The 11,041-nt window shown below is 47.1% G+C and overlaps 1 long non-coding RNA gene across 2 annotated transcripts; it reads right to left on the bottom strand.

Moving 5' to 3' along the window:
* LOC124464762 lies at positions 1-10,513 on the bottom strand. Of its 2 annotated transcripts, none has more exons than XR_006955757.1 (4): positions 10,345-10,513; positions 1,173-1,386; positions 741-865; positions 1-241 (listed from the first exon to the last, which is right to left on the bottom strand). It is a non-coding gene; the product is annotated as an uncharacterized LOC124464762 (long non-coding RNA). The 2 variants fall into 2 exon arrangements; XR_006955758.1 differs by having other exon boundaries at positions 2-241; positions 1,173-1,383.
* Positions 10,514-11,041: the final 528 nt, after the last annotated feature.

The following is an 11,041-nucleotide window of genomic DNA, read 5'->3' as shown; positions in this document are numbered from 1 at the left end:
AGAGAGAGAGAGAGAGAGAGAGAGAGAGCGAGAGAGAGAGACTCCATTGTTGCCGGTGACGTCACAGTAAGAAGGCCCTTTGTTTTGCACACAGGACACCCACCCAGGACGCACACACCCAGGACACACACCTGTCCAGAGGAAGACAGCAGGTTGATGGTGGTCAGCAGCATCCAGCCTCGACTTGCCTCCTCACTCTGGTTCACCTCCAGGAACTGGACTATGGCTCTGCTGGCGGCCTCTGAGGAGACACACACTCTGGGTCACCTCCAGGAACTGGACCCCGGGCACTCCTGGTGCGTGTGGTGTGGACCTGGGCCCCTGCAGTGAGGGGGGGGTGTGGAGCTGGCCCCCTGCAGTGTGGGGGGGGTGTGGGGGGTGGTGTGGAGCTGGCCCCCAGCAGTGTGGGGGGGTGGGGATGGTGTGTAGCTGGCCCCCAGCAGTGTGGGGGGGTGGGGGTGGTGTGGAGCTGGCCCCCAGCAGTGTGGGGGTGTGGGGGTGGTGTGGAGCTGGCCCCCAGCAGTGTGGGGGGGTGGGGGTGGTGTGGAGCTGGCCCCCTGCAGTGTAGGGGTGGTGTGGAGCTGGCCCCCAGCAGTGTGGGGGGGGGTGAGGGTGGTGTGGAGCTGGCCCCCTGCAGTGTAGGGGTGGTGTGGAGCTGGCCCCCAGCAGTGTGGGGGGGTGGGGGTGTGGGGGGGGTGTGGGGGTGTGTGGGGGTGGTGTGGAGCTGGCCCCCAGCCTACCTGTGGACTTGTTGGAGGCTCTCCTCCGGATCTCGGTGACCATGAGGCGAGACACCTGAGTGGTGAATTGCAGCAGGTCAGAGAACTTCTCTGTCATGGTGGCGGGGGGGAGCGTTGCCGAACACCTGGGGAACACGGCAGAACGTCAGACAGAACGTCAGGCAGAACGTCAGGCAGAACGTCAGGCAGAACGTCAGACAGAACGTCAGGCAGAACGTCAGGCAGAACGTCAGACAGAACGTCAGGCAGAACGTCAGGCAGAACGTCAGGCAGAACGTCAGGCAGAACGTCAGGCAGAACGTCAGGCAGAACGTCAGGCAGAACATCAGGCAGAACATCAGGCCTTATACTCTAAGGAAGCCGTGGCAAAAGGAGAGAGCACAAAGGGGCCGTCATACATTATAAATGCATGTAAACCAAGAATCTCCTCACCCTGTTGAAGACAGGCAGCATCATGTAGAGCTTCTCTTCCTGTTCCTTCTGGGTCATGTGACGAGGCGGGTGGCAGAGTTCAGAGAAGAGGCGTCTCAGATGCATGAGACCCAGGGCGTTGTCCTGGGGGCTGCACTCCTCCTGACGCGGCCGGCCCATGATCCTCTTCACCATGTTCATCTTGAGGGGCTTCGTTAGGACACAGCCAGCCCTGCTGGGGGGGGGGGGGGGGGGGGAGGGGGGGGGGGGGGGGCTCTTAATATATCTAGATCAGCCATTCCTGAGCTTTTCCACTTTGTGACCTACTTGCATAGCTCAAATATCTTTGAGGGCATCCAACACATCCGTTCACTTAAATCGCATTTATCACACATGTTTAACAACACCACAGGAGCCAAACAGTTCACCTTCACTGCAAAATGTATAGATGTTTCTATATTTGAGCGATCAAAGACGACAATTGGAGACATTGGTTTGGCGGCCCACAGGTATTCCCCTAGCGGATCACAGGTTGGGAATCGCTGATCTAAAGGAAGCTCAACAAAATAACCTCTGGTTGTTTTTATTTTAACTTCTGAAAAAACTGTGCAACTATGATGAAAGAGAAGCAGCAACGACCAGAACATCTGTTCCAGTGACGGGGTGAGCGGGAAGAGAGCATGAGAGCAGAGAGGACGGGTCAATATGTCGGCGGACATTGATCGTTGGTTAACAAGGGAGACTGTCAGGTGATACCCCACCCGCCCGCCCGGCCGGCCTATCTCTTTCCTCTCTCTTTCCTCTCTCTCTCCTCTCTCTCTCTCTCTCTCTCCTCTCTCTCCTCTCTCTCCTCTCTCTCCTCTCTCTCCTCTCTCTCTCCTCTCTCTCTCCTCTCTCTCTCCTCTCTCTCCTCTCTCTCTCCTCTCTCTCTCCTCTCTCTCTCCGCTGGATGATCACATGGATGTTGTTCTCTGCCCCAGCTTCCCTCATCTCCTCGTTCTGACGACCACAGCCTGCTTCTCTGACAAGTCAACTGCTCCTGCTCCTCGGTCCATGACCTCGCTGTCGTCACTGACAAACACCCACACAGACTCCTGCATCTTAGACAAAAACTGTCTGTGACACAGTATCATACTAGGTTTATTTAATGAAAAAAAAATATATATAGAAAGTCCTGTTTGTTTGTTTAATGAACAAGTCTACTGAGGCAGATAAGTGAAATCTCCTCCCTGCTCTCCCTGGTGAGAAGCTGGGAGTAGACTAGCATACAGGACTCCAACCCCACACTGTGAGGAAACTCAACTGCAAACGTTTGTTTACCATGCCTCGCTGCGATACATCACTTAATACTAAACTATCCTTAATGAAAGGGAGTCTCTACAGGCTGGGCTGGGCTCAGAGTCAGACTCAGAAGTCCACGTTAGAAACACACATTTCTGCAGCACTGGGGGGGATTTCCTTCCTGAACCTGAACTTCCCAAGCTTGGCTGAGTCAGACTGCAGAGGATCACAGTAGCAGTCTTGTGACTGTGTCTCTGCTGACGCCTGGCCAGACCTTCCAGAGCTCGTTTCTGGCCAAACCTCACAGATCAGCTTTCCCTGCCCAAATCCGAACCTCTGTCAAAACAAAATACAGAAAACAAAGAAAACAGGCTGCTTGGGGTTCGGTGTTTGTGAAGCTCGGATCAGCTTCCACATCGGCCTGCATCTGAATGGAACACCGCAAGAATCTGCAGGGCGGGAAACTTCATGAAAGTGACATCAGATGTTTAGGTCAGCTGGAACTACGCATGAGGAAGGAGAAGTGCTGAGTTACAGTACCGTAGCAGCTGTGGTTTTTCCTTGCGACAACGCTACGGTTGAAATCTCTTTCCATCCAAATGCACTGTGGCCCCACTGTGAACTAGTGTGCTGTAGGAGACTGGGTCTGTCAGAGTGTCTCCGGTGAGAAGCTGAAATCATCCTGATTTGACTGCTGCTCGATGGAGCGCATACACTTCAATTGGTGGTCAACTGAGGCAACTTTAACATCAGTAAATTCATTATAGATGTGAGTCCTTACTTTAGCTACAGCGGAACTGCTGTGGAATTTACAACCTCACTGTGAGAAAGAAGCTTGGAGATAACTGAAAAGATTTAGGCTGCTACATTTGAAGAGATCAAAACTGCCGTCGTCGTCGTCATCTGCCGCTTATCCGGGGGTCGGGTTGTGGGGGCAGCGACCTAAGCAGGGAGGCCCAGACTTCCCTCTCCCCGCCAGCCGAGAGACATAGTCCCTCCAGCGTGTCCTGGGTCTTCCCCGGGGCCTCTTCCCAGTGGGACGTGCCCGGAACACCTCACTAGGGAGGCCTCCAGGAGGCATCCTAATCAGATGCCCGAGCCACCTCAGCTGGCTCCTCTCGACACGGAGGAGCAGCGGTTCTACTCTGAGCCCCTCCCGGATGACCGAGCTTCTCTCCCTATCTCTAAAGGAGAGCCCGGACACCCTGCGGAGAAAGCTCATTTCAGCCGCTTGTATTCGCGATCCCGTTCTTTTGGTCACTACCGATAGTTCGTGACCATAGGTGAGGGTAGGAACGTATATCGACTGGTAAATAGAGAGCTTCGCCTTTCGACTCAGCTCCTTCTTCACCACGACGGACCGATGCAGAGCCCGCATCACTGCGTACGCCGCACCGATCCGCCTGTCGATCTCGCGCTCCATTCTTCCCTAACTCATGAACAAGAGGCCGAGATACTTGAACTCCTCCGCTTGGACAAGATCTCCTCCCCGACCCGGAGATGGCACTCCACCCTTTTTCGAATCAAAACTGCCAGAAAATTTAAAAGTGAATTGTGCCTGGAATAGTGAATTTGAAGACCTAGCTTAGTTTAATTCTACTAAATACAGACTAGTGATTAATTTAGGTTAAAGAGTGAACTGTTCCAAATGTTGAACTTGTTCATTAACATGCACTGATATCAAGGCAGACGCTGCAAATAAACAGGGCCCAAACTCACCCAAACCTTTAAACTCTTCCAGGAATTTAAAAACTCTCAGAAACTGTTTGAAAAATACAACCAGAGCATTAAGTTAGAAGCTAATCAGACCTCAAATCCACTTCCTATGGTCCGTGTTCCTTGTGTAAGCAAGCATGAGATCGTTTTAGGCAACATTCCTTATTGTAAGAGCTTACTAGCTCTGCTAGTCTGAGATAAGGTGGAGGGTACAGGCCTAGAAGAATTTTAGGACAAGACAAACAAAACCGAAAGCCAGCACGTTGCGATAAGAACGGGCCTAATTGGGGAACATGACAGTTGGCAACATCAGCAGAATAATGGCCATCTTGAATCGGTGACTGTTCTGTCACTGTAGTACATGGTGCAAAAGAAACCAAGCCATGACTGTCCACACTGCACCAACTACAGACTAAAGTCCTCCGAAAGCAGATATCTTGTCTGAGTCAACAGGTCATGTCCTGACACAACAACATCAACATTGCTTATCCTCACTGACCTTTGATACACACTACTACTACACCCTAAGCTGACCTAGAATGTTTAACGGATGTGACATCCATAAATCTAGCCTGTGTTCCATGTGTCTGCTTCCAAGAGTGTAACAAGCACCGACTAAGTAGTTTATAACGTGACACTGAAACAGTTACCACCAGCCGAGATAAGGGAGTCACTTACGACACACTTCTCACTACATTAACCTAGGTGTTATGAACGTGAGGACAGCTAGGCTATCTGCCAGCATCCTTACAGGCAGGCCTGTGGCATTAAATCATATGAAATGACGTGCGAACCAATGTGATCCATACGGCAGGGATTTAGACCGAATAAAAAGTGTCAGGGACATATTTGCCGTTTTCTTTAAGTGGGCGTAATGAAAGCGTATGTCCCTGCCTGGCGTTAGCGATCTGCACACGCTTAGATGAAACTAAACGACACGGACCGAGCCAGAAACATTCAGGAAAGGAGAAATGGCTGAAAGCAGAAACTGTATCTCTGCATGACTAAAAATATCCACCTGACACATACCAGGACCCTGAGTTAGTTCCGTTTCAGGCTCCGCCGACCACCTTCCAACCAGACAAGAGACGAGACACAATGAGCTCCGTAGAAACCAGGGGCTGCTTCTCCAAAGCCTTGTGAACTGTTATAAGGCATTGAGCTGTACTATTGAAATAAGATTGCTTGCTTTTTTGCTTGGTACTCTGTTAAATGCATTACATATTTGCCTATTCATCCTTGAAGGCTAATGATTAACAATGTTAGTCTATGCATATGGGTGTTCATAATCAAAATACCCACACAAAGCCTAGCTCAACAATATCACTAATCCTGGAACACAAAACATTGTAGACAGCGTGTAATGCAGGTTTTCTGCCAGACAAACTCCAGATTTGAGCTTTTTGAGTCATGAAGCCCTCAGGGGAAGTGAGAGTGAGGAAGGAAGGATTGGGGTTCAAGGCAGCAGGGCTCAGGCTACACTGGGTCAAACACAAGACCTGCGACCCAGCGTACACAGGGTGGGAACACGCCCGCTAGCGAGGGCAGGGGCAGTAGGAGAAGCATGGAGTCCCTCCTCACCTCCCAAACTGCTCGGTGAGGGTGTCATCCTCAAAAACGAGGCCTTGGCAGTGTTGTTGTTGTCTTCCTGAGATGAAAAACAGGATGTTCCCAATAACATCATTTAACTGAATTAGGTGCAATTAATCAAGAACATGGGCCTACACTTTATTTTTTTATTTCTATTACAAGGAAAACTATTTTTAGTACCATTGTACCAGGTTGAATGAAAACAATGACTTTACAGTTTACGGAAACAAAACAAAATCCTTTTTTGTGCCAACAGAATAACATTGTTATCTATTCGATGCACAAACTCATTGACAACGGTCTTCAACCATTAAAGGTACATGACGAAGGGCCGAAACACTCCACAACCGAAAACAACAAAGACAATCAAAGCACCGTCTTAAAAGGACGCCAGCTTCAGTGAGCATCTGAAAGAGCGTCGTTAGCACAAACCCCTGTGAGACAGAAGCACTGTTCTGGAAAATCCTCCGACTCTTCAAAGGTTTGATGTTCCTCCGGAGAGGGTTCTGTGACTTAACCACACAGAAGACGTCTCGCTCCCTAACTTGGAACAGGCTGGGAACTCCGTGGATAAAAACAACTGCTCGCAAAAATCAGTAACCTACATCTTTGGGCTGTTGCCAATGGCTGAGACGCAAAAGTATTTTGGTTTCTACCACAAAGAGCCAAATTATGGCTCGGTCCAAGGCAATCTGGTATCCAATCAAATTGATGATTGCATACTGTGGAATGCGTGATTAGGCATGATAGCAACGCATGCCAAACACGTCTGGCCTGATTCAGAGATAGCAGCCAGGGTCCTTAATGGGTTTATATTCAGGCTGTGAATCTACTTCCAGGATACTCCTGTCTGGCTTCCAGCATGATCATTTTTCAAGGAAAACTGTGACATTCTACACATATACCTGAGGCAAATAGTTAGAGCGCTTGAAAATGGGGCAAATGGACTGAAGGAATATGAAAACATGTTATAGGTTTCCAGGAGAAATGCTCTAGGCCTCTGATTTTGATGCAGGTTCACCGACACAACATGAAAAGGATGAAAGGCCTTGATTAAGTAATACCCTTCAAATCTTTTTATATTTGAGATTCGTCTTCAGAAAACTAATCATTCACAATGTCTAGTTTAAAGACACCATAACACAGTGGTTCTCAACCCTGGTCCTCAAGTACCCCCTGTCCTGCATGTTTGATATATTTCCCTGTTCCAACACACTTGATTCAAATGAATGGTTATGAGCAGGCTTCTGCATAACTAGATAACGACCCATTCACTTGAATCAGGTGTGTTGGAGCAGGGAAACATCTAAAACGTGCAGCACAGGGGGTACTTGAGGACCAGGGTTGAGAACCACTGCCATAACACATGATAGGCTCCTGTTACAACACAATTACACAGACATGGGTCATCAACAGTCGACACAAAAAGTAAAACAAATTGTACTGCCAGATGAAACTAAATAACACACAGGGTGAAAACCCTGAGGAATACATCTTTACAAACAGCTACGTCAAGGCACACTTGACATCGAAAAATCAATAATAAAAGACAGTTTCACCGTCATCGAAAAAGCTATTTCATGTCGAGCATCTCATTGGACATCTCACTACCCAGTCAACAAACCATGGTCACCGCGGAGACCAGCTCGTCAACAAACCATGGTCACCGCGGAGACCAGCTCATCAACGGCTAATTTTTTTTCCATACCTGCTGTTCTCCCGGTGTCCTGCCAGCATCTCAACACGTCACCGCCAAGCGAGAGAGAAACAATCCACACACAGCAAAACACCTCCACCACCTCTTCCTGACCTGGGATGACAGTGTAGCTACAGCAACGATAGTCTACGCCGGTTAGCGTTTATTATTACGAAGGATAGAAGGAAGCACCACAACCCAAAAATGCATCGTGCGTTGGAAGGAGTAGGTGCGCCCAAAGCATGTGTGTCTGTTTCCGAGCCTGAGGCACTGTGTGCCAGCTTGGGGCCAGCAGGGACAGGCACAGCTGATCCGCCCTGTCACCAGCTATCCACGGGGGGGTTGTGGCCCTCGTCACGCCGGGGGAGGAACGTACCATCTGGGACTCAGGATGGGGGGGTGGGCACGACTGCTGCCTCCAACAGGCAGCATCAAAAATTCATGTAAATGAGAAGCCGTTGGGTTTGTTTGTACAGTGATTTCATTAGCTTTGCAGGTAGGTTGAGAATAATTTTGCCCGTGCAATCATAAATCAGGACCAAAATAGGTAAAGTAGCAGACTGCATGAAACCAAGTGAACTTCGGATTTAGACAAGATGATTTTCTATGCTTCACACAAGACATTTTTGACTCTTCCAGCACAGCAAGTGACACTTTCGCCCTGCTTAAGAGAGGCAAGCTAGGTAAACGTTGCCACGACAAGAAAGAATGTAGACCTATTCTCTCTGTCTCTAACTCCATGCCCATACCCTGGAGCAGAGCAGCATATCAAGTATGGAAATTATGCGAAAGACACTTTATACGGCTTCATCATCCACAGAAAGACCTGTTGTACCTGAGGGCTCTTCAATCCCTCTCCAGATTCGATGACAAAGACTCTGACTTTCCCTGAATAACGGATGTTGTCTATTAAAGCTCAGCAAGACCGCTCCTCTCTAACAAACAACGATGGATATAGTGTTCTGTGAAAGTCTGCATTGCAAAAATGTAATCATTAAGAGTGGCAAGTGCATCAGAATCCACATTTTCAGTACCCTCTTTAATGATACAGTTAACCTGGCCTACGGAGTCCTGCAGGACAGGGATACAGGGACATTAGCACTGCCCTTGGGCTACAGCACAAACACAGCATGATAAATCAATGAGGGGTGTTCTTGCAGGGTGGCAATGAAGTAGCAGAAGCAGGTTAATCGATTAAAAACATGGGAAAAATTATTCTTTCTGTGCAAGACCAACATTTTAATTCATGATCTACTTAGAGAATCATCTGGAATTGAGCTGCATGCATTCACTGCTTAATTGACAACTAATACGAACTGCAATTTTTCTGCCAGCAGTTTTAGACAATACTAAAAGCTTTTTGCTAGTCCTTTTTTCTTCTTTTTACTGAACTATTGTCAGGTAGCTTGATGCTTTCTTAATCAGTGATGCCAGAGCCTCTGATAGGATCAAACTAAAACAAAGTGGGCATAATATTAATCACTTAATCCCTTGGGTCAACACCAGACAGTACCCTCATTTTAATGTTCCAATAGCCTAATCTTGAGGAAGCATAATTTGTGCTCCACATTACGAAAATGTCAATGCAATGTTGTTTTGGAATACAACATCCTGATGAAGGTGTGAAGTTGCTGTGAAGTGAACATCTCCACGCGTCAGAGTGGGCATTTGAGTCTGTGACATCACACAGAAACTGTAAACACCCAAATGTAGCCATGTGCACAATGACCCTCACTACTGGTAGCTACACCCAGGACCCCCAGGGCCTCCAAGGCCTTTCTCTGTAAGGGTTTCAAACCGTTAAATCTTTACTTGATTGTGAGAAGGTGATAATGGATGCAGTGAGTTACTGAATCCAATTTGTTCCTAATTTGGAGTCAATCTTAATTAAAAGTGTGCCACCTGAAATGAAGCATTTCATAAATCACCTGTCTGAACATACTGTCTCAATGGAAGTTGTCGTCGTGTGAGTGGTGTTGAAATTAAAATGAGTATTCAGAAGCTTTCCTAGAAGCCAAGTACCTAGCATTACAAAATGTAACAGGACTTCGTTAAGCTCCAGGGTTCATTTAGTATTTTGGACCCCTTACGTATTTTATTGGACGATATCCTAACTCACATTAGCTAACTGCATATTTCTGTTTTTTTTGGAACAGGAACTGGTCTTCAATGGTGGGCAGTGCTTTTTGCCAGCCTTACCGGGGGCAGTGGTAACTTGCTATCGTGCCAGCATGAACAATGAAATGGTATTTCAGTGAGTTGGCCAGGCCAGTGGATGTAAATGTGCTACACAATACATGAGTTAACAAATGGGTAGATAAATTAAAGGTTGAAACAAAAAGGCTCAACTGTCATGGTATCATCGCGGTCAGATGCACAGATGCCAACTGTCTCAAGCAACCCGTCTGCTATACAACACCCAATAGGTCCAATTGGTGCTTTCATTTATAAGACAATGGGACAGTTGATGTATATACCACAAATAATTAATTATCAAAAGCGCAAGTCATTTTATCGATCGATTTGGCCTCAACTGGCCTGCTACTGTACCGGTAAAAATCCAATGGCAAATTCTCACAGACAAGCCGACCCTGATTCGTAAACTAGCTCGCCAGCTAGCACGATTGTTGCTAGTTGCTGTCTAAAAAACTAGCTTTTCTCTAATGTCTGTGCGCATTGACAGGTCACACAATCAAATTGAAACAGCAGTCAATTTAAATGGAGGAATTGTGCGCGTTTGGTATCTTTTGGTACCAACTGCATATTCAGTATTTTGACTGATACGTCGGAAGCCAGACCACGAAAACCTCCGATCTAGCAAACGCTTTACGAGCTAGCTAGCCTAGCACTAGCATTAGTGCTAACTAGTAATGCATTTCGGGTTAGCCTTCCTACCAGTCGTCGACTTACCAGCAAGTTGAGGACAGCTACAGAAATATTCCAGAATAATGGAAAACGCGGAATACGGCAAGTATTAATAGACCCCTCCTTGCCCTCTTTCATCCATATATCACAAATGATGCCATAATCCCAAAGTGGTTACAGCTCCGTCTCATTCTGCTGGTGGCCATCTTTAATCCTCACATCCAAACAACACAAGCTTGTCCCATGTCCCAGCGCTGCTCCCTCCTGGCGTTCAAGGATCCACACCTTCACCCCAAGACAAATACTGACACCTGGTGGACACACTACGGTAGACCTCACATAGGCCGACGTTGAGAACGTCTGAGAACGCGTGAAAATAAATAGGCTATGTTATTAATTTATTGATGTAAATTAATGTTTCTATTCCTAAATTCATATTAAAATATATTTTAACAAATTATTTGATGTAAGGTGCGCTCTTTAGTGCCATATTCGAACAGTTCACTGCTTTTACAAGACCGTACAGTAAGTGAAATATCAAGGTTTCAAAAAGTTTCGAAAGGTTGAAAACATATTTTTTGAAAAGTTTTGAAAGCAAACTCTTAACGTCTTGCTGAGTTGTGAATATATTTACATCTTTAATGAGAAATAACTGACTTCTGAACTGAGGTTGCCTGGCAATTTGTGTTTAGAATAGAAAAAAAACGAAAATGTAAGTATGAGTAATATCAGGTGTAGTACT

Source organism: Hypomesus transpacificus, unplaced genomic scaffold (assembly GCF_021917145.1).
Source record: "Hypomesus transpacificus isolate Combined female unplaced genomic scaffold, fHypTra1 scaffold_42, whole genome shotgun sequence".
In the NCBI taxonomy this organism is placed as follows: Eukaryota; Metazoa; Chordata; class Actinopteri; order Osmeriformes; family Osmeridae; genus Hypomesus; species Hypomesus transpacificus.
This window is presented reverse-complemented; position numbering and strand designations above follow the sequence as displayed.